At 49.2% G+C, this 24,390-nt stretch overlaps 1 long non-coding RNA gene across 1 annotated transcript in view; it reads right to left on the minus strand.

Moving 5' to 3' along the window:
- Positions 1–379: 379 nt before the first annotated feature.
- Positions 380–24,390, minus strand: part of LOC107525023 (uncharacterized) — a 46,443-nt gene continuing 22,432 nt past the window's right edge. The window contains exons 3-5 of the long non-coding RNA XR_001602022.2: positions 20,240–20,280; positions 1,003–1,171; positions 380–654 (exon numbers count right to left, since the gene is read on the minus strand). This is a non-coding gene — a long non-coding RNA (uncharacterized LOC107525023). The remainder of the gene's footprint in view (positions 655–1,002; positions 1,172–20,239; positions 20,281–24,390) is intronic.

Genomic DNA, 24,390 nt, shown 5'->3' on the forward strand with positions numbered 1-24,390 from the left:
CCTACAGCACACGCCCTGCACACTTGCCCACACAGCAAACGTTTATTAACTGTCATCCGTGGCCTACTGCAGGCTAGGGAAATGAGAATGAATAAAACAAGCTCGCAACCTTAGAAAACGGGAGTCCCCCGGGGAACAGAGTCAGGAAGGCTTCATCCTGTGGCCTTAGACACCTTATTATGTGGCCCACTGGGTCCTGCCCCAGCCACCGCTGAAGGCCACTTTCTTCCTTGTATTCTGAAGGGTTGGGCATCATGGCAGGTAATCGGCAAGTACAGGCATCTCTGTAGAGGGGTCCTGGGATGGGAACTCCAGCTGAATCAACACTCTCCGGGGGCCGAGGGGAGCTGGGTTGCAGGCAAGGCCATGTGCATGGGTCCTCTGCCCCCTTAGATCCTTTCGAGTCCAGACAGGCTTTGACCATGGTGTCTTCCAGCCCCATTTCCGTAAACACTGATTGACCTTTGCCGGCTGTAGTGACATGTCAAATTGATGTCCTCCAATGCTAAATTCATACCAGTCTTTATCTTCTGTTCCCTCCAAGCTCCTCAGGCTACAGTGACAGTTGTGGTTCAGCAAGTAGTGTGACACTCTCGAGTGGTGCTCGGAAAGCAGGCTCCGGCTGCTGCCTTGTCTGTCACGGACTGGTCAGTGCTAGACCCGACAGAATACATTTCTTATTGTGAAACAATACTTACGCAGAAAAATCCCCAGAACACATATTCTGTTTAATAAGTATAAAATATGAAGCAACTACGTGTATAACCACCACCAGGTCCAGAGATAAAACAATGTCAACACCCTCAAAGACCCCTGTGCGCCCCTCCTAATCACAACCCCAGCCCTCCCCTGTGGTCACAACTAAATTGACTTTTGTGATAACTTCTCCTGTTTATATTTTGCCTCCTCTGCATGTGTCCTTAAACAGTACAGGCCAGTTTTGCCAGTTGTTAAACTTTTCATGAAAGAACTTATGTAGATGTTCTTTTGTGTTTCACTTACTATGTCGATGAGAGTCATCCATGATGACAGTATTATTATGCAAATGTTACAGTACTGCAAGCCGCTGTGGTCCATTCACTGTCACTGCAGAAACATTGCACAAGGTGTTTATACTCTCTAGCCGTGATGAGCAAGCATTTGTGGAGTCTTCCTGGTGCGGTGTGGATATCTGGTGCACACGGGTAAGAGTTTGGTTAGGGAACATTCTGAGGAGTGGGGCTGCTGGGATATAGGGTATATCTACTTTCATCTTTACCAGATCACTTATGTACCTTTTCATTGTGAAAATGTTTCTCAGGGAAAGAGTGCTGTAACATGCCAGCCTTGTCTGGGTTAGAGAAAATAAGACATGCCTGCCCTTACAGTCTGACTGCCCCACCCTCTGTCCTCAGAACCTGGTCCCTTCCCTGTAGCCCAGCTACCCTCTCCCTTCCCCTGACGCCCAGAGGGTTGGGGCCCCTCAGCAGCAGGCTCCTCTCCGGCCTCCATCCCTCAGTGATGAAGCTGGGTGGGGGTGGGAGGAGGTTGAGAATGAGGAAGTGGAAACCAAATATGAGGGCCACAGAGAAGTCTGGCCCACAGACCTCAATGTTTCAGCAGCACACTCCGTGGGGCAGGAACATGCAGGCTGCCCGTGGAGCATGCTCAGCAGGTCCCAGGCCCACCTATGCCAAGGTGCGCTACCGGGCCAGCCGCCACTCTGCATGCACTGGGTTCCTGTACATAAGATGCTCTGTGCAATCCTCACCCCAACCATGTGAAGTGGGTGTTATCATTCCCATGTCACAGGCGAAGACACAGGCACAGAGACACTGAGTAACTGGCAATGTATTAGAGCAATTAATAGTGTGGGAACTGGACCTGTTTAAATTGTGGCTTCCCTACTCTCTGGTGCAACTGCAGACCAGTTACCTGACTTCCTTTGGCCTCACTTTCCTCATTTGTAGAATGGGCTAACTGACTCACAGGGCTGTCGAGAAAGTTCAAAGAAATAATGTGTAGAAGGAGCTTAGCGAGTGCCTGCCAAAGGAGGAATGAGCAGAACTATGAAATGGGAACCATGGAGCTCTGAGGTGGACAGCCAGGACATGGTGGAGAGTACGAGAGGGTGGGGGGACAGCTCATATTGCCAAGCTGGGACCGGGCCACCAAGCTGAGGGAGCTGATCCGGTGCTGTGTGATGACTCGGTCAGCAGAGTACTGGCCACGTGAACTTTGAAATTCGGCATCCAGGCGGTCCTGTTCCCCTGGCACCTTTGCCCAGAGCTCTCTACCTATCTGTGGCTACTTCAAAGGGCAGTGATTCGTGACAAGGAGCAGCTGGATCCCTGCATGTGTGGGAGCTTCCACCCAGCTTCAGTGCTCGTCTCCAGGAGGCCACATTGGCAGGCGGCAGCAGTGGCAGCCAATGGGCAGCAAGCCTGTTGCTAAGGTCACTGGTAAACCTTATTTGGCGACATCCAGCTGACCCTGCATTAACCTCTGAGAACCCTGGGAAACGCCAACCACAGATGTGAAATGAACGTCTCAAAACCACAACTGCATTTCCTTTGAGAAAAGATTTGGCTCTTCTCTCCAGCCTGCCTCTTGGGCTGGACACCTTTTGTAATGCTTTGCAGCTTCGAGACAGAAAAGCCTGGGCAGGCCTGGGCAGGGCTACTGCACAGGTGGCCGCAGAGCCCAGCAAGGACATCGAAGTCTTCTGTTCTCACCCTGGCAGGCGACCCCTGGCCAGGCCTCCCCGCTCACACCCTGAGCGTTCCTGGCCCCATTTCCTGCAGCCTTGGGAAGCGGCTGGTATGAGGAAGACCCACGGCGCACAGGGAGGAAGTGGGCCTGCCCGGCCCTCACCATCTGCCCGGCCACACCGCTCTGGTGCGGCCTACAGCTCAAACGGTCGGCAGTTTCAGTTTTTCACCTCCTTCTGGTGTATCTTCTAGCTTAAGATTAAATAAGTTAATTAAATGTTGCCCCACCCCAAAGGTGGGAGGGAAGCTGTGCCTTCGGTATTTTCAAAATAATACTCTTTCCTCATGTTTGTTCGGCACCTTCGATTCTGGAACTGTGCTCACATTTGCCATCTTGTTGGCTCCTCACAAGCCCGGCAAACGATGACTGAGCCCTCACCACGTGTCAGGAACATGAATCAACTCACAGAATCTGCTATAACTGTTCCCATTTCACAGGAGAGAAAAATGAGGCAAAGAGGGATTCAGTAATTGTCTCAGAGTTCACGTAGCCCGTGAATGACAGAGCTGGGATTTTATTTTAGCCCAACTCCTAACTCTGACCTATTACCTTCTGTTACGTCGACTTTCGAGGTACATACTCCAGAACAAATTCCATTTATGAGTGGGAAGGTGAGGCTGAGAAGACTAAAGGGTGGTGTGTGGCCTGAAGCCAGGGCTGCTTTCCCTGTCCACATCTCTTCCCAGAGGACCATCTACCTGCATCTTTCACTGTCCTTCTTTTTCAGTCCTCACCCGAGGATATTTTTTCTCATTGATTTTTAGAGAGAGTGGAAGGGTGGGGGGAGGGGCAGAGAGAGAGAGAAAGGAAGAGAGAGAGAGAAAGATCAATGTGAGAGATTGGTTGCCTTCTGCATGTGCCTGGACGGGGGCCAGGGAATCAAACCTGCAACCCAGATAGGTGCCCTTGACCAGGAATCGAACCTGAGACCCCCTCAGTGTGCAGGCTGACTCTCTAACCACTGAGCCACATCGGCCATGGCTCACTGTCCTTTTTTTTTTTTAAATTTTTTTTTTTTTAAATATATCTTTATTGATTTCAGAGAGAGGAAAGGAGAGGGAGAGAGAGAGAAACATCAACGATGAGAGAGTCATTGATTGAGCCCGAAACCCGGGCACGTGCCCTGACCGGGAATTGAACCCCGATCGCCTGGATCCTAGGTGGATGCTCAACCGCTGAGCCACGCCCGGCCGGGCTCACTGTCCTTTTTTGTCACTGTCATCCCCCACCCCTGAGCTTGCCTCCTGACCCACAGGGTAAAAGCAGCTTTTCTTTTCTGGGCAGCCCAGAGAGCTAAGAGGCTACGTGAGCCCATCTGTCAGATACGGGAGGCAAAGCCAGGGCCTCGGAGAAGGTGCCACAGGACACCCCTCCCCATGCCCCCCACCTTCCCATTAAGCCTGTGGGCCTCAGAAACCCCTGCGCACACCAAAGTATTCCAAGGGCTGGGGTCCTGGGCAGCAGGGCAAGGGCATCTGTCTATAGCATCCTCAGCTGAAGGTGATCTGAGGGCCTGGGGTGGGGTTGGACCCTGAGGAAACCTGGTGCAGGTCCCTTGCTGGAGCACTGTCCTTCTCTTGGACTCTTCAGGCCACCCTCACCCACAGAACACACACTTTTTTGTGCACCTACCATGTGTCAGGCACTATTCCAAGCACTGAAGATGCAAGAGCAAACACCACACACCAGGCTGCGGGCCTCACAGGTTAGTTCCAGTGATGGAGACAGACATTAGGTAAATAATCCCACAGATGACTGACTAGCCCAGGGTGCTAAGAAAGTGCACTGTCAGTGTCTCATCTAAGGAGCGCCTGGGACTGGGGATAGGGCAGCATTCCTTGAAGAAGGGGGGACGGTGTGGAGTTAGTGGGTAGGGACAGTTCTTGGCCCCTTCCCCACTGTCCTCCTCTCCCCCGCATTCCCGTCCCTTCTGAAATCGGCTTCCATGAAAGCTGTCCTGCTGGTGTCCACGCTGCCCTGAGCGGTGCCTTCACCCTCGCCGGCAGCTGCTTTTGGTGTTGCTGCCTGGGTGAGCCGGCTCACGTGTGTGTTGGGGAGACCAGAAGAGAGAGGGCTGGCAGTTCTTGATCTTTGATCCTCAGCTAAACTCAAGCACCTCCATCCCCCCTTCAAAGTCCTGCATGTGCAAGTGAGGAGCCCTGGCTGGCCCAGAAGGTGAAGGCAGCTGATAGGGCACGAAGCTGCTGGTGGGAAATACTTAATTCTCAGAAACATTTTCAGATTAACCATTTGCACGTTCAGAGGTACTTAAGTACCTCTGAAAAGACTTTTTCAACCTAAAGCGTGAAATTATCTTTCTCTAGAGAGGAAACCCTCCTAGGGGTGGCAGCGAGCCAGGCAGCCTTAGAGGAAGCTGGTGAAGCTGGGGCCCTCCCGCCAGCACCTCCCCACCTGCATGCAGGCTGCCAGGGGGGCGGGTCGGTGCACTAGCTGCCAGGCCTCTTACAACACCCTCGTGGCCGTCACTAAGCACGCTTCTCCTCCCCTCCTCTGCGCCTTTCTCCCTGTGGAAAAGGAAACCCAGCACTTGGGGTTTTGAGGCTGCGATTTCCAGTTTCATTTTCCAGTTTCCATCTAGAAGCATCTCTGCCAGCTCTCTACTCCCTCAAGGCACCACAGAAGAGCTGAGAGGAAGAAAAAAGGGTCCCAGCCAGCACCCTGCTCCCTGGGGCTCTCAGAGGGTGGGGGCAGGTCAAACCCCCTGTGGGCGAGGTTGTTAAAATGCAAATTCCTGGCCTGGCAGTCTCTGAGGTGGTAGGTTTGTGCTCCTCTGATTCTCATGGGACCTGTGGACCCGGCTCTGTCAGTCACAGCCTCAGAGCCATCAGGGCAGTCAGGGCACAGTGAGCACAGCCCAGTGCTCCTCCAAGGCTCTTCCCACAGGCGCTTGTGAAACTTTGTTTGGCACCCTTGCCCCTTCCCCCCCTGGCAGCAGACACATTTCAGATGTCAGTTCTTTGGGACTCGAGGTCTGTGGGAAGTATAGTCTTCACACAGCTCCTCTCTTCCCCACACTCCAAATTTCCCTCTAAGATGCTAATTCACAATAGGTATTAATAGAAACAGGACAAAAAAGAAATTTTTTACGAAAAGCCCTTGGGTCCTTTGGCGCTTCTCCCTTGTCCCGTTTATTTATAATTCACAGCCTGTCTAATTTCTAAAGGAATATAAGGGCATTTCTATCTGTTTTTTCCGTGTGTGTGTGTGGGGGTGGGGGTGGGGGGAGCAGACAGACAGATTGTGGGTGGGGTGGGCCTTCCACTGTACCCTTGTTCTGGTCTGACCTCAGATGGAGCAGGTGGGCAGGTCCCCAAGCCTGGCAGATGTAAATCTTTCCTAATCTCCAGGGCAAATTTGCTCTTCAGTGGTTCTAGTATCAGTTTTTGATCAATCATTAATCTAAGTTGCAATAAAAAGATAATCTCAGGACTGGGCTGTAAAGGTCCTTAAATAAACCCTTCTGTGGAGGCCTCAAAGCTGAGAGAAGTGTCTTGTGTCTGTGGCTGGATTTGGAGGTAAACGAAGGCACCATCCATTTCTAATCAGCAGAGACAGGCATGAGCTTTAGTCACCTGAGTGGCTGTGGCCTCTTGCTTCACCTCTCGCTGCTGGTAAAGCTGGCCATGCCCTGACTCCTGGATCAGGCAGCAAAGCTGGGAAAGGAGGCTGTAGTTGGGCCCAAATGTAGGGGTCTGGGGGGGCACCTCCACAGCGTGTGAAAGCTGTGGCATAGCTCTGGGGCCAGGCCTGATGGCAGTGGAGGAGGCAGGGCAGCCTCCAGGGCCTGCAGAGCCCACATGATGGAGGGAGCCCCTATCTCTGACAACTTGGCTCATTCCTATTGACTTACTGCTGCACAGGGCAGAGTGGTGCCTGGGATGGAGTAGGCCCACTTCTCAGGGGAGGAAGGAGGGGAGTGGCTGCTCCTCCCAGGGCCCAGCAGGGGTCAGAAGGTATGGGGCCCTCACTTCCTTCGGAACTCTCTCACCGAGGAGAGGGCGGGTCTGCTCTGGGGGCATGAGGCCACTGGCTCCTGACAGGCTGCAGCGCTGGCTCTAGGAGCTAGAATCAATCATTATCAAGGATAATGTGAGGCCCAGCACCAGTTCCAAGAAGCAAAGACACCAAGGCAGGGCACGGGACCTGGGCCAAGTGTAACCTGGACCAACAGACTTAGGTGCTTGGTTGTCAGGAATCCTTGCAGGAGCCACAACAATGACTGCATTGTCCAAGAAAGCCATGTGCTCACGTGAACGCACCTAAGATGTGCGGTGTCTGAGAACGTGGGAGAGCCACTGACTGTTCCCTGCATACCTTCTGACTATTACTGGGTACCACATTTTCAGACACAAGGGGAAAATGAGGTTTGGGGTGGTGAAATCAGGTGTGAGAAATTGTTCAAAGGATTGATGTCCAGAACTGGGATAGACTTGCTCTGGATGGCATGAGGGGAGGAAGCAGCCTCAGTGGGGCAGTCAGAGATAGATGTGAGGAAAAGACTTCCTACAGGTTCAACGTGGTCTCCAAAGGTAGACACACACACACACACACACACACACACACACACACACACACACACTTTCTTTAAGAGAACAGGAAGTGAATGGAAAGGGAAAGAGACACGCTGGAATTTTAACAGTGGCTGTCTCTAGCTGGTAAGATAATGAATGATTTAAATTCTTTCCCTTTTTCACCAATAGTTTCTAAAGTATCCATAACATACCCAAATTACTTTTTTTTATCATAGTAAAATATACATAATATAAAATTTACCATTTTAACCATTTTTAGGTATGAGATTCAATGGCATTAAGTTTTATGCTCACATTGTTACTCAGCCGTCACTACCACGCAGCTCCAGGGTTTTTTCCACCACCCCCAGCATAAACTCCAAACTCGTTAACCGAATTCCCCACTCCCTGCTGCCTCCAGCCTCTGGCAGTCACCGATCCACTTTCTGTCTCTGTAAGCCTGACTGCCATGGGTACCTCACACGGTGCCTCACATGGGTGGAATCGGACACTATTTGTCCTTTTTTGTCTGTCTTATTTCACTTCTCGGCATAACGTTTTCGAGGTTCATCCATGCGGTAGCATGCGGCGGAATTCCACTCCTTTTTAAGGATGAGTAATGTTCCACTGTGTGCATGTATTCCATTCACTCGTCAATGGACACTCGGATTGTTCCCGCCTTTTTATTGCAAATAGTGCTGATAGGGACATGGGTGTGCAAGCATCTCTTTGAGTGCCTGCTTTCAGTTCTTTTGTGTATGCACCTGGAATTGGAATGGCTGTGTCATATGGTCATTCCGTGTGTAATTTTTTTAAGAACCACCATACTGTTTTCCACAGTGACTGTCATTTTACATTCCCACCAGCCATGCATACGGGTTTCTAATTTCTCCACATCCTTGCCAACACTTGCTATTCTCTGGTTTCTGATAATAGCCACCCTGAAGGGTGTGAAGAAGTATCTCACTGTAGTTTTGGTTGGCACTTCCCTAATCCAAACTGCTTATTTTTTCACCCGGTTTGTCTGACTCGAATCTTTTGTCCTCTATTTCTTCATAAAATGGACCTTTCTCCCCTTTTCTCCTTTTTGTACTTATTCTATGCATTATGTATTTTTAAATTATGGTAAAATGCGCATAAGATAAAATTCACCATCTTAACCATTTGTAGGTACACTGTTCAATATTGTTAAGCAAATTCACACTATTGTGACTTAACCCAAATTACCTTTATAACGATAAACAGAAACAAAAGGCTTAAAAAAGAAAGCAAGCAGTGGATTCTCAGCCCCTGGCGATGTTCACACACTTGGGCTCAGTCCCTCAGTCCGGGCAGGGACTTGCATCCATCTACTGAGCTCCTCCGATATGCCAGGCTCTGTGCCAGGCAGGGGGGCTCCAAGGTGAGTGTGGTCTGGTCTCTGCCCTTGGATTTCAGCCTCTGTTGGGAGCAGTTACACCCAAGGCTGATGTGGGCCCAGTGGGCCACCCTGTCATGTGGGTGCAGTGTTGGGAAAGGCAGCACAGATGAAATGGCACGTGAGCTGGGCCTCAAGGGATGAGATGTTTGCAGGCGTGAAAGTGCAAGGAACTGGGTTGTGGTGACACTGATCACAACTACCATTACGTGTTTGTTCATTTATGCCTGTCTTCCCTATTTGCTTATAAGCTTCACGAGAGCAGGGCCAGGTGGTCTTGTTCACTGTGGGACCCCACTGTGTCCAGCACAGGCAGGTTAAAATGAATAGTTGCTGAATAAGTGAGTGGTTGAGGAGGAGAGGGGAGATGTCTCCTTCTAGAATCTCAGCCATGAGAGGTAGATAGCGCGGCCGTTCTCCACTGCAAAGGGGCTGGAGGGAAGCATTACACAGATGATGGAGACAGGAGCCAGTGGGGAAGGAGAGTTTGAAGACCCAGGTTTGAGAGAAATGAAGGCCATGATTGCTGGGTAGGGGCCCTGGAGAAAGGGGAGAGGTTGGGATGCAGGCTCAGTAGGAGAGGAGCCTCTCTTTTTGTGAGACTCAGATGGCCAATATGAACAACAAAGCGAAACAGAAAATGCCAGTTCCTGACAAGAATGTGAAGTACCTAGAACTCACACACTGACCAAGAGAGTGTTCTTTCTGCTGTTTTTCTAGACTTCAGACAGCACTCTGGTCGCTGGTTGGTTCAGGCTACCATTTGGGTCAATCAAAGGAACCCAAATATCTGCACTTAGGCTATCAGACATGGAATGTTCTATGTCCTGAGCAACTTCCAAGATGGGCCTGAATTTATGGGACATGGCACAATCGAGAGCCCAGAGCTGGCTCTGTGCTCACCAGCTTCCAAAATGTCAACTTTGCCCACATGCCTCCTTGCCTCTCGTCTCAGGTCACATAACTGGCAGGACTTCAGTCAATAGAAGGTGGACCCTGTTCTTTTCAAAGAGCACATGGGATGGGCACTGACAAGCTCCCTCCACCCCCACCTGAGCACTATGGTGGACTCCATCAGGGTGCTGACAGCCTCTGCCTGAGGGGCCTTTACGCACTCCCAGTCAGGCACCAGCATCCTACCTCCAGCTACTGGTCCAAGACTCAGTGCACAGGCCCCTCGCCCACCAGGCAGGCAGCACATGGGCCACTTAGAGCCCACACAGGGCAGCTCTGCTTGACGCCTGCGCAGCTCAAGTCTGAGGGAAGGAAAATGCTGACTCTGTGTGTGGTTTATATTTTTAATGCATCTTCCTTCTCAAGCTGGAGGATGTTGACACTGAGTTACCAAATGCTACTTTGCTCACCGTGGGGAGCACAGACAAGTGCCCAGCGGTCCCTGGGATGAGGGTGCAGTCCAGAGCCAAAGAAGAGATGAACACAGATGCTACACAGGGAACTCAGTACAAGGCAGTTGCACTCAGGAGCCACGTGGGATGCTCTCACTCTAAGTGCTGCAGGAGCTCAGAAGCGAGACTCAAATAGGGGTGGGGTAGGCAGGAAAGATCCTGGACCAGGGGCCCCAAGGTGGGGAGCAGAGGATAGAGGAGACAATCACAGGTGAGGAAAACAACTGGAGCCTATATGCAAACCCATCAGAACGCAAGAGCTGGCCAGGCTTGGACTCATGTGGGAGAGCCCCACTGGCTGCCCTTTCACCCAGAGACAGCAGGCCTCCTTCAGCCCCACCCAGGTCCTTGGAACACATGCTCCACTGTCCCCAGCCTGACCACAACCCCCACATGAGCTGTGTCCCGTTCACACTGGACTAGAAACTGGGAAGTACCTGGCATGGGGCCCCTCCACTTCCTCCACATGATTGCCTGGGGCTCTGGGGGGACCAGCACGGGGCGATTTTTGTGGTCAGGAAATGTCTGTGGCAGCTGTGGACACCATAAGCCTTCCCTGGACCCTTCTGAAGTGGAGGCCACATCCCCACTGATTCTCAACTGCCTACATTCCAGCTCCAATCCCTTGTTTCTTCTTGATAGGCTTGTCTTGGTGTGTGTGTGTGGGTGAAGGTTACCTTTTCCCAGGTCCATGAGGTCTCCTTAGATCCAAAATACTCTTAGTTCAAGGGTAGGACATTGAGAAACAGAGCTGCAGATACTAACTTGTGGTTTAGTTCAAGGCTTTTCAACCTTGTCTGCACATTATAGCCACCTAAGGAGCTTCTTAAAACTACTCCTGTCCAAACACTTCAACAGACACTTTGCAAAGAGGGGACCTAAATGGCTAATAAACACACGAAAAGGTGCTTGACTGTATTAGTCAACAGGGACATGCAAATGAAAACCACATCGGGATACCATTACACTCCCACCGGCATGGTTCACATGAAAAAGAAAGCAGCAATTGTTGGCAAAGATGTGAAACAGCCAGAACTGTCATACATTGCCGGAGGGAGTGCAAATTGGTAAAATCACTTTGGAAAATTATTTGGCATAAGGTACTTAAAGCTGAGCATGCTCGTATGCATACTTGCCCAGCAATTCTGCTTTTACCTATGTACCCAACAGAAAGGCATACGAATGTGTTCTCACAGACACCTCTGGAATGCTCATAGCAGCAGTAGTCAAAATAATCCCAGGCTGCAAACAACAATCCAAACTCCCAAATGTCCACCAGCAGTAGGATGGACAGGTAAACTGAGGAATGCCCATGAGGTTGGCTACTCTATGGCAATAGGACTGAACTAACTATACGTATAAACAACAGCTTGGATGAATCTCACAAATACGATGTTGAGTGGAAGAAGCCAGACACAGAAGCATATATACTGTGTGATTCCATTTATAGAATGCAAAGCTCAGAAGCAGGTGAAACTAATTTATACCACTGGCAGTGAGAATGATGATTACCCTTCGGAGCTCGAGGGGATGCCGGTGATGTTCTGTTTCTTGACCTGGTTGCTGTTTACTCAAGGTAAGTTCACTTTGTGAAAATTCACTGAGCTTCACACTTATGGTTTGTGCTTTTTTTTTTTTTTAAATGTATGTTAGACTCAATAAAGACTTTTTAAAAATTCAGATCAATTCAGTCAGTATCTCTGGGGTGAAGATAAGGCCCAGGTATCAGTATTTTTAAATATCCTAGATGACTGTAATGTGCAGCCAGGATTGAGAGCCACTGGTTTAAGTTCTTGGGCAAAGCAGATCCACTCAAAGGTCCTCACGAAAGGCACTTCCAGCTCGGTGGAATGAGACGCTGGGGGCGGTAAGAGGTCTGTCCTCGATGTAAGCAAGCCTCCTGCATGGGTAGAGGAAACGCTGCAGCATGCTGTTGTAATGTGTTTCTTCCCTGATGGTGTCTGTTGAAAGCTGGTTGCATCAGTTTGGTATATAATGGAAGCAAGGTGGGCCCCCGCCCCACCCCGCCCCAGGGAAGTGGCTTACTCAGCACAGCTGCTACAGGGTCATTTATGGCGAGGTGGCAGCTGGGCTTCCTAGGACTGCTACCAGGGCCGGAGGCACTTCGGAGGCTCTGACACCTGGTGGGGGGAGGGGGAGGGCAGGAACCACTCAGGGTGTCTATGTTTGTGGGTAACAGCCAGCTCTGGGTTCCAGATTATGCCCAAACTCCCTGGCCTCTGGGTCCAGATTAGGAACTTGCGACATCTTGCTGAGGACCGCATTGGTTCTGGCTCAAGGGCCTGAGCTGAGAATATTCCTTCCCCTTCGTGTGGTTAGTGGCAGCCACCCTAGCAATGGCCAAGCTCCAGCATAGTCTGGTCAAACTACAGGCCGCTTGGACAGGACAAGACAGGACGTGGGTTTACACACTACACAGGTGTTCTGCCCACCTGAGCCCCATCCATCCTCCCAGAAGTGCATGGACCATGAACCTTTGGCTGTGGGAGGGGCCATGCAGAGAGGCCTCAGAAGCTTCCCCCACGCTCCGGGGCCCACCACCATCAAGCTGCAGCCCGGCTCCTCTGGCCGTGTCCCTGCGTGTCTGCCTCCCGGCAACTCGTCTACAGGGCAAGAGTGAACAGGACCGGACCTGGGTCTCATGCACCTCCGCTGGGAGGGACGCTGGGGGGGCCTTGGCGGGGCTCACAGAGTGGCTTGGGCTGGAAGAAGACAAGCTTAACTGTTAAAGGCTACATCACTCGAGAGAAGCCATCACACATTAAAAACTAACAAACCTGTCGCCAACTGCCCAGCCCCACTCCCCAAATTAAAAAAAACAAATCCCTGGAAGTAAAAAAACCAGGAATAAGGAAGCTGGGGTATAAGAGGGCCTCTCCACCTAAGCTGCAACCCTCCACTTCCCTGGCTTCGGCCTCCTTCATGTGAAATGGGGGTGGCCCCCCAGGCCTTTCCCCCCACCCCCGCCCAGGAGGGCTGAGGGGCCTTGGTTTGCTGGAGTGGGCCAGGGAAGGCTTGGGCCCTGAGGGCTGTTGTGCCCGGGCTGCCCTGGCGGGAGAGTCGCCTCCCCTGTCTGTGAAATATCACGATGGCAGCCCGTGCCAGCCAGAGTGGCACTGCCCCTTCCTGTTGTCTGTTTTAAGAAGCATTTATGAAATATTTCCTTTTCGTGCTTCAGGAAACGAGTAGCCAAAAAGAATTCTTGAGTCTACTTAACGTGTGCTTCAAAAGGGGCACACGGATTAAACAAAACGGGGCGGGAGGACACAGGGAGCACTCAGGCTGAGCTCAGAGGAGGCCACGGGCAGCGGGGCCCCGAGAGCTCCTCGGGTGTGAGGTGCGGCAGGGGCACGGCTGTGGGCCTCCGTGGGCACCTCACACGGTGCTCCTCAGAGCCAGAACACCTAAGAAGCTGCTGACCTGGGAGCACAGAGGCCTGGCTGGTGGGTCTGACCTTGCGGGACAACTAATGTCACATCCTGGGGAATCCTACCCAGACATAGCCCGAATGTCCCCCTAATACCTGCTTTACCTTAAGACCCCGTAAGGATCTGTTATCCAGAAAGGATAACTAAGCTGCTGCTATTTCCTAAAAGCCATCATAAATTCTCTCACCTGGTTTCCTATTACTTACATGCTTATTTTCCTTCTCAAAACAGTCCAATCACTAATATTTCCCCATATGAAGAAGTCACTAGCCCACTACCCTCTATTATGTACTATAGTTAAAAACTAGAAAGTGAGTTAAAAAACCCCTGAGTAGCCCAGAGATGTTGTAAAGCTCCTGCACAGGACTCCTAAGAGGAGTTCTCAGCCTCACTCAGGGACTATTCTTATTTTAGATGCAAATCAGAAAATGTTTCTGTATGGTCAGAGTCCCAGTAGAAAACAGATGCACACTCCACAGGTGACAGAGGAGAGCTTAAGGAAGGACTGGGAACAGGGGGTGAGCAGGATGAAGGAGATAACAAAGGGAGGAGGAGCACCCAGGAGCCAGCAGCAGTGGGGAGCAAATGCATGGGCCTGGGGGTGGGGTGGGAGGCGGTTACTAGAACCTGCAGAGAGCCTTAGGTGATGGCTGCTGGGAGGAGTTGTGGCTTTAGGGTGACAAACATTGACCCTGCTGACCTGAGGCCTGGCAAGGGAGGGAGCTGGGGAATAAGGCACCCCAATATTACTCTGCAATCTCCTGCAGGGTGTTCAGTTGACCAACCCAACTGGAAGCACGAGTATACGGAGTCTGATTGCTGCAGTCCACAAAGGTCAAATACTGGGAGATGTAGGGAGGGGCAGAAAATGGGCAGGGGCAGGGCAGTGTGTGTGTGAGGGGGATACCAGCACAGTCATCTGGTTTAACCATTTAAAAGGAATAATTTAGAAGTTAATGTGCTGTAGTGTGGCACCCTCGCCACAAATAAATGTGACAAGGGGCAGCCAGAGACAGAGATGACCACGAGGAAAGGTTTAAGGAATTTTATCAGTGACCTGGGTCCCCATGATGGAGGGACAAAGCTCTACTCAGCTTAATAATTCCATGGTGAACATGTATGTTCATAAAGATGGCTCTGAATTATTTTTTTTAAAAAAGGTTAAATGTGGTCACTGTCCTACTTCACAGAGCTTTAACAGGGCAGGGAGAGTATCACACAATTTAGAGATCTCTCCATCCAAAAGAAGTACAGGGCTTCCACTAAACATGGCAGGCTATTCACATGTCCCGATCTCCTTTCTCTCCTGAAGTGCCACTAACGTGACAGTCAAGAAACAAAATGGTATAAACCCTCCAGAGCAAAGAGAATGGTAAAGGAGACAGCAGTGGATGAGAGATTTCAGCAAACTCTGGGAAGCAGGGGAGCAGATGAATGATGGCTGACGCGGGGGAAGCTAATCTCTTAAGGGCCTGCAGAGGGGTAAGCTGATGGGAGGCAAGCCGCTTCACCCCAGGACCCTGCAAGAGCTCAGACCTTGGGGGTACCAGGTATTATGATGGTGGGGGTCAGGTATAGGAAGGCGTGGGTACTGAACTTGGAAAATTGGTTGGAACCCTTGGGGTCCCACCCCATACTCTGCCCCAGACAGCAGGAGACTGAAGACACTGAGTGGGAGAGATTAGGCAGAAGAGAGGGAGATGAACACGAGGATAAGAGCAGGAAGGTGAGGGCAAAGTCTGAACCCTGGAAAGTGGGACTCAGTATCTCCCCACTTTCACACCCCTCCTTGCCCCAGGCGTAGGTCACCTCCTACTGGAGTATGGTGAGTTTAAAATGTGGCTGCACTTTTTTTTTTTTGGCATTTCTTCCATTGAAAGGTGGGTCTCTGTCTCCTGCCCTGAATGTGGACAGGCTTGTGACTACAGTGGAAGTGATGCCATGTGACTGCCAAGGCCAGGCCATAACAGGCCATGCAGCTTCTATATTGCCAGCTGGGACATTCACACTGGAGCCCTGAGCTGCCACATAAGTGGTCCAACTCCCAGGCCGCTGTGCTGGAGAGGCCATATGTCATCTTTCTGACCACCAGGCGCAGGTGAGCCCAGGCTCCCAGTTCTCCCTGCTAAGTGAAGAGCCACCTTGGAGGTGGATCCTTTAGCCCCAGCTGTTCTGACTCCCAGCCATTCGGGCCACCCTCAGTCATTCCACTCATCCCAGCCTGGGCCCCGGACATTGTGGAGCAGAGGGGAGTTGTGCCTTTTCTGAATCCTGACTTGCTGCATAATGAAATAGCTGCTTATGCTCCTAGGTGCTGGGGTGGTTGGTCATGCAGTAATAGATAAGTGGAACAAGGAGTTAGAATGCTTCTCTTGAGAAGCTGAATGGCTCTAGAATAGTAGTTCTCAGTGGGCACATTTGGCCCCCCAGGGGACATTTGGCAAAGTTTATAGACAATCTCGGTTTATCACAGCTCTGGGAGGGTGTTGTTACTGGCATCTGGTGGGCAGAGTCCAGTGATGCTGTTAAACATTCTATAATGTACGAGAGCCCCCTGATTCAAAGGAATTATTTGGCCCCAAATATCAGTAGTGCCAAGGTTGAAAACCTAACTCTAGAGAAAAGAGTCTGACATTTAGAGGCTTGTTAACAGAAAGATCAGCTTTCTTCCTACAGTGAAGCTCCAGTTGATAAGTTCTCCCTACACACACAGTTTAATTCAGCTTTTTATTGCTTCATTCATAAATATCAACAACCAGCCAGGACATTTAACATTTGAGGAAAGCTTCCAAGGGGGGGGGGGGGAGGGAGAGGGAGAGGGAGAGGGAGAGAGATGCCAGGTGGAAACAAAGACAATATAGAGAATGGAAGACTATTAAAACAAAAGAAATGGACAAGCAAAAAATTAATAATACCTTCGGAGGGATAAGAGGGAGATAGTATATCCATATAATATGAATGTAATATTATGAAAAAGGAACAATCAGAAAACGAGAAAGTATGACATATTAAAAATAAGAAAGCCAAAATTTTAAAAAAATCAACAGAAGGGTTGGAGGATAGTCATGGAAGGTTTCCCAGGGAAGTAAACCCAAAAGGCAAAGGGAGGGTAAATAAGAGGGGAAAAAAAGGTTTTTAAAAATTAGAAGGTTAATCCAGTAGGCCCAACAGATAAAATGGGAGAGAATTCTCAAAGAACTAACATAAATATTTTCCAGAACATAAGGACACATAACACACTGCTTAGCTCAGCAGTGAAGAACATGTCTACATTCACTATTGATTTAACCAAAGTCATGTTACAGTCTTGTTGGGAGGATGGGGAGTGGAGATTGGAGGGGTTTTGTAGGAAAGCACAATTCTCATTTACCGCAAGAAGTCAACAGATACCTAAAACTAGGAAATCAAGAAATAACAATATAAACAGAAATAGAAACTAATAAGAGGGTTGAAAGAGGCTACCTCTTGAGAATGTGGGACTGAAAAAAGTGGAGAGGGCATTTTGATTATGAGTTTCTCTGCATCACTGATATTTAAGCCATATACATGCCTTATTTTAATGCATTTAATAAAATAGAAATTAGTTGAAATGAATACACTAAAAAATTGGAATGTGATGGAATTTATTTGGAAAATTCACTTATGTGGATGAACCATGCCCCAAGAACGTTCAATACACTGTCACAATTAGGCATAAACCTTGTTAATATGGAAGAGTTTCTCTGGACATCACTGGGTGACATGGGGTGGGGATGGGAGCCCACACAGCAGCCCTTGGGTGGTCCCTGGCTCTCTTTCTCAGCAGGTTGTATTTTCTCGGGAGTTCCTACTCTTGAGTATAGACCATACCAGGCTGCCAAAGAAGACAGGAGCTAGTCATCCTTTTAGAATGAGTTCTGGGAATTTACTAGCCTTGTGTATTGTTTGATACAATTTCAAATCCACTTGTTTACGACTCAGCTGAAGTTGTTTTAATTCACCTGTTTATGGCAAAGACCCAAAACAGTTGCTTTGAGAAGAAAAGTGGCTTTGATGTAAGAATGAAGTACTTTGTGTCAGGATGTCATCATTTGTTGTCCTTGATAAGCACTCAGTAGCTCAGCTGCGGAGAAGCCCTGCCTAGGGGCTCATCCATAAGAACATGTGGAAAAGCCACTGTGGCAAGTGGACATTCAGACCTTAAATACTGTGGGTTTGTGAGAAATAGGAGTTTTCATCTGGGCAAGGCGACTGACTCTTTGCTGACATAAAAACCTCTCTGAAGACCTTTGGGGTATAAGCTCCTCCCTCTGTAAAGGTGACTTACTGGCAGTGGTGAAAGCCCTAGAAGGAGATCACCTTGCCCTTCCAACTGGCGCCATCATCGCCTAGCAACGTGCTTCGCAACAGGGACTTTTACTTTTCACTCTGGCAGCTGGATGTCAGCTCTCAGTCGGCTAAGCATAAAGGTACACCTCAATTAAACTTGGACTTTTCCCCTTTTATCTCCTCTCGTCTGGAACAAGAGTGTAATTAATCCATCATTGCTTTGGAGTATGTTATTTTTATTGGCTTATTAAGAGACATTATCCTGTATGCTATTGGCTTGTGCAATTTCCTCAGTGAACCTGTGTTAAATAAACTTTAGCAAAGATAATCTCAGTCTCTGAGCACGCATAATTTTGCCCCCCAAAACCAAACAACTGGGATTCCCTGCCTTTCCTACTCTGGACATGGACAAGAAGCTGGGTTTCTAAAGGTGGTGAGGAGCCCAGCCCAGGGCTGGAGCCTCAGGGCCCCTCCTGGGATGTGCTGGAGGCAGGTGGTCTCAGCTGTGGAAGGTGACTTCGCACACACTTGCTGTCATCTGATGGAACAGGTGGGCCTTGAGTCACCACATCTCCTACCAGGGGTGCACCCAGGAGGGACAAAAGTGCGCAACTTGCCTTTGGGGCCTTGAGCCTCACCTCTGAGGTCCACCACTTGGGCACCGGCCCTCAGGCCTAACTGTTTTTTTCATTCTTTCCCTTCACCCACTGCCTTTCCCATTCTGCTCCTCCTGCCTCTCTACCTCAGTCCTCCAGGGCTCTGCCCCAGGGGCTGCTCGGGCAGCCTGCCTGCCAAGTGCACTGCAGCGTTTCTCTTTTATTTGCTTAACCTTTTCAATTGTTACTTCCTTTTTTTATTGCATCACCATTATATAAGTAATATGTATTCCTTGTAGAAAAATAAGAAAATGTTGAAAATCGCCCATAATTCCAACAGCCAAATAGAACTACTATTTGTTTATAAATTTCCAGAATGTTTCCAGGTTTATATACAGGTAAATATACTACTGGTCCACATCTCATCTGGGTATCTGTCTGTGGAGCACTCACCATGTGCCCAGACCCTGTGCTGGGGGCTTTAGCCCTGTTAATCCCACCAGATCCTCACAACTCTGTGAGGCGGGTGTTCTGCCCTTTTGCAGGCAGGAAGCTGTGGCTTAGGGAGAGCAGCACATCACTGGCCTGAGTCCCCGCAGGTCAAGAGACTGCTCTGGACTGCCACTCTCGAGGCAGAGACCAAAGCTAGTTTCCTGGAATGTTTTATAAGCTTTTTCCATTTTCCTTTTTCTTTTTTTAAAAATTAGCAATATATGCAAACATCCTTCTTGTCAATAAATATATATCTCAGTCATTCTGTTGAATGGCATGCTCTCGTGTGGATGTGCCAGATATTATTGATCATCTTTTTATATTTTTATTGGTTTTTAGAGAGAGAGAGAGGGAGAGAGAGAAAAAAGAATATTGATAGGTTGCCTCCCATACCCATCCCAACTGGGGATCAAACCCGAAACCTGGGCCTGTGCCCTCACTGGGAATCGAACTGGCCACCTTCCAGTGCACAGGACACTGCTCAACCAACTGAGCCACACCGGCCAGGACAATGTGCCAGATTTTAAATGACTCATTCCATTTTGTTGGGTTTTCTGATGTTTCCTTTTTTGTTTTTCTATCACAATGAGGTTATAAATATTTTTGTACATATACGTTTGCACAAATGTGATAATTTTCCTAAGGTCAACTCCAGAAAGTGAAATTGCTTGGTCAAAGGCTAGATACATTTTTAAAAGCTGTGCCTTTCTAATCACATCAGCAGTATACATCAGTGCACATCCCCTCGCATCCATTATTTACTGAGTACTTTCAGGTTTTGAAATTTGGACTGTGATTTAACACAGACTCAGAGAACCTCTATGCTGGAAGCATCCTAGCATGTTTCTCTAGATCTAGAACCAAACCAATATGCTTAAAAACACACGCGCACACAGCGTGGCCCAGCCACTCTGCCCAGGCCTGCCCTGACTTCAGCAGGCAGGGCTGAACCTCCAGAGAGCGAGTAGGGAAAAGACCTGGAGGGAGGCAGGGCAGGAGGCCCAGGCTGTGGCTCACAACTGACTGGCTTGGGGGAGATTGTCATGTTTTCCCACGAAAGGCACTGTCCTTCTGGCTCTCACAGCTACCCCTGGTGATTCACTCCTCCACATGAGCTGTCCTCACTGTCCCCAGTACCCACGCTCTATCCAGGAAGTCAACACAAGTCCCCTGGACCTTCACTTTATCCAGTTGCCAACACTTCAGCACTCTGATCTTCCCTGAATACCTTCCAAACCCTTTTAAGTTGAGAAGCCCCAAGCTAGACACAGTCTTATTGTTTTCTTACCTTGATGCTGTTTTCCTTCAGTAGGCTGCAAACTCTGGCACCTAGGAAAAAGAAAAGGGAGGGAGTAAATGACTGAGGCAGAGCCCTGAGGGCGGGCCTTTGGCAAAGGAAGCCTGCTCATCTGTGGCAAGTTCTTCAGAAGCCACTGAGGTATGAGTTGGCTGCACGCTGGCCCAAGGCAGATATAGGCACCGTGACTTCTACAAGGGTATTCTCTACTTGGGGCATTTCTTTTCTCAGTAGCCTGTTAATGCTCTCATGCTGGCAGGAACCCCAGCGCTCTTTCCATCTTGTTTCAAGGCCTAGTACAAAGAGTAAGTGGTCTTTTCATACATTTTCATTCATATAACCACGTATCAGGTATTTATTGAGCACCTACTATATGCCAGGCACTGTCCTCGGGTTCTGGGGTCACAGCAGTAGACAAAACAGACAGAACCTCCTACCCTCATGGAACTTGCAGTCTACTGGGAGAGACCAACAACCAAATAAAACTAACTAAATAAATGAATAAGTAAGTAAGTAAATAAATATCTAGTAGTTGGAAGAGGTAAATAAAGCAGGATGGGGAGGCAGTGTTGGAGTAGGAGGTGGGAAGAAGTGTCAGAATTCTAAATAGTGTAGCCAGGGAAGCTCAGACATCTGAGAATGTGAATTATGAATAAAGACATGAAAGAAATGAGGACATAAACCCTGAGAAGTTATGGGAAAGAACCTTTCCAGATGGTGGGAACAGAATGTGCAAAGGCTCAGAGGTGACAGCCTGCTGGACGTGGTAAAGATCAGTGGGGAGGGTGGTGTGCCTGGAGTTGTGAGTGAGTGAAGAGGAGGAAAGACAGGACATCACAGAGGTAGTGAGAGGTTCCAGGGTATGCAGGGAATTAAAAGAAGGCCCCGTATGAACCTGAGCTTCAACTCAGAGAGGAGCCACTGGGAAGTTTTACTCAGAGAAGTGACATGATGTGACTCACATTTTAACAAGTAACCTGGATGCTGTGTTGAGAATAAATTGGGGAGCACAGGTAGAACACAGGCAGAAATCCTGGCAAGAGGCGATGGTGGCGTGGACTCGAGAAGTAGCATGGAAATACTAAGATATGGTCGGATTCCAGAAAGTAGAGCCAACAGGATTTGCTGATGGATTGGAAGTGGGTATAAAATAAAGGAGTCAAGGAGGACTCTGAGATGTTTGGCCTGAGCAAATGGGAGGATGGGACTGCCGTTCCTGAACTGCAGGAGCAGCTGGCAGAGCATGCTAGGTGGAGATAAGGTACTCAGTTTCAGACATGTTACGTAGGAGATGCCTTTTTGATGTTCAAGTGGAGAGGCCTGCAGGCAGGCAGATACCTGAGCCTTGAGTTCAGAGGAGAGGTCCAGGTTGGAAATGAAGATATTGGAGTGCTCAGCAGGTAGCTTATGAGGATGAGATCACCAACGGGGTGGCGGACAACAGAGAAGCTGTCCAAGGACCAAGCTCCATTTGCTCACTCAGCCAGGGACACTAAGAAGGAGCAGCAAGTACAAGGAGAGAAACGGCTTCAAGGAGGGTGGAGCAATCCACTGTGATAGGTCAAATCATACAAAGACCGGGTATTAACAGCTGGATTCAGCATCTTGGAGTCACAGGTAATCCTGGTCAAGAGCAGATGCGGTAGAATGAACGGTTGGGATGAGAGCCTGATTGCAACCGGTTCAAAAGAGAGGAGCTGAAGTTGTGAGCTGGAGGGCAGAGCAGGCTGGCCGCAGCAGAGGCGCTGGTCTGCTTCCAGGGAGGAAAGGGAAGACATGGTAAATGGCTCCCACTCAGTTATAAACTGTAAAGAATGAAGCTGGCACCTCCTCAACACCTGCAAATGGCAGCCGTTGTTACCAAGCTGGACCAGGTGCTCCAGGTAGCAGAGTTTCATGCAGTTCTGGCCCCATGAGCTGGCTCTCTGCCTATTTCTAGACGCCCATGCAGTTATTCCCATGTTCTCACTGTCACGTGTAGCCTTAGGATCCATGCCCACAACTTGGGGCTGGTCCAGTCCTTACACACCAAGGTCTCACTAGGGCCCCTTCTCCAGATGGAAAGTCAGAGGGAGTAAGACAGGCAGGGCCCTGCTCTCGTGGGCTCTCCTTCTGTGGAAGAGACAAATAACCACAAAGGAAACAGATGAGCAGGCTGGTCATTTCAGCTGCAGATAAGTGGAATGAAGGCAATAAAATGGGGTGAAAGAGGGAGAAAAAGTGTGGGAGGGGCCTCCTTCAGCCAGGTTGTGTGGTCTGGTAGCCTCTCTGGGAGATGACATTAAGATAACGAAGCCTAGCCCTAGCCAGCTTGGCTCAGTTATTAGAGCGCTGGCCCTCGGACTGAAGGGTCCTGGGTTCAATTCCTGCCAAAGGCACGTACCTCGTTTGCAGGCTCAATCTCCAGCCCCAGTGGTCAGGGCTCTTGTAGGAGACAACCAATCAATGTGTCTCTCTCACATCAATGTTTCTCTCTTCTCTCCCTTCCACTTCCTCTGAAAAGCAATGGAAAAAATATCCTTGGGTGAGGATTGGAAAAAAAAAAAAGACAGGGATGCCCAGCTAATTCTCCTCAGTCTGGCCTCTACCCAAGTACTCTGGGGCTTCCAAATCTCCCCAGGCTGAATGTGACCTAGGGCCATCTAAGTACAGAGCCAAAAGATGACATTCTCTCTTTCTTCTATCTCTAAAATACATTGTGGAGATTTTTTCTCCATGATTATAAAAGACTTGTATGTTCACTACAGGAACTGGAAAATATTGAAAACAGAAGAAAACAAGTCATTTACAGTTCCACTACCCAGAGAGAACTATTGTCCACATTTGGTACGCACCCTTCGAGACACTGTTTATGTACACATATAGACATAATTTTTAAAACTGGGATCCTGCTATCCATTCTTATTTGTGTATATTGTTTTAGTCATGAATTTTGACTAAAGTTTTATGAGTACTCTTCTCATGTCATTTAATTTTCTCCTACATGGTGGGTTCAATGGCTGCATGGTATTCCATTGAATGCATACTTTTATCATATTTTATTTAATACTCAAACATTGGCTATTTAGATAGCTTCCAGGTGACTGCTACTATGAGTAAATGCTATAACAAACAATCCTGTATCTTTTTTTTTAGTGGAGGAGGCTTGCAAATCTCTGATTGTTTCCTTGTGTTAGAAGAAAATGTCATTGCCCAGTGGGAGTGCCACAGGTGTCCTAAGATCAAGAGGCAGCCTGAGGCTGAAGGCAATGCAGACCTGAGCTGAGACCTCACAGAGCCCAGAGGTCACTCAGTTGCCAGAGGCTGATTTAATCCTTTGATTTACCCTGGTCCTGTTTTCCTCCCTAGAGGGCTTGAGAAGTAGAAAACCGGTAGGCCCCTCCCATAAACCCCAGTGAAATCCAAAGGGATTCCCCACCTCAGCCAGGAAGAGGGTGTCACCCTCTAGCTGAGCGCAGGCAGCACCCCTATCCTCCCTTGAAATCCCCCTTGGGCAAGCTCCTCTCTCCATCCCTCCCCGGGGAAAACATCTGAGTGGTCAGGCATTCAACCTTTCTTTTGGGCAAGGCTGTGGGGAAACACAGGGCTCTACAGAAATGGCAGCTCCTCTCCTCTCCCTGACCCAGCCTTGCTCCTGAATTCTGAGACAGTTTCTGTGCCTCCTATGGGAGCAATGTCCTGAGGGGCAGTGAGTTCTGGGGTAAGGTGGGAAAAGCACAAGTCCAGGAGGCTACCAGACTTGGGTTTGAATCTCAGCTCTGGAACATTCCAGACTCATCTTGGGCAAGTGACTTCCTGGAATGAAAGCTCCGTGAGGGAGGGACTTGGGTCTGCGTCGTTTACTGTTATGTCTGCAACACTTAGCCTGTAGTAGGTGCTTAATAAATACCAGGTCAATGCACCATCCTTTCTCAGCCTTAGTTTGCTCATCTGTAAAATGGGGATGATAACACCTATCTCACGGGCTTATTGTGAGGACTAAATAAACCATGGGTAAAATACTTAACACAGTGTCTGGTGTTAAACAAACAGTAGAGTCTAAAGCTCTGAATAGTTACTTTCGCCTTGCCACACGCCCCACGGCCCGGGCAGGAAGCTCTGCAGTCTCCCCTTGTTAGAGTTAGTTTGCCTCCGCTCTTCGC

The sequence above is a fragment of the Miniopterus natalensis genome, chromosome 4 (genome assembly GCF_054644295.1).
Source record: "Miniopterus natalensis isolate mMinNat1 chromosome 4, mMinNat1.hap1, whole genome shotgun sequence".
Taxonomy (NCBI): Eukaryota; Metazoa; Chordata; class Mammalia; order Chiroptera; family Miniopteridae; genus Miniopterus; species Miniopterus natalensis.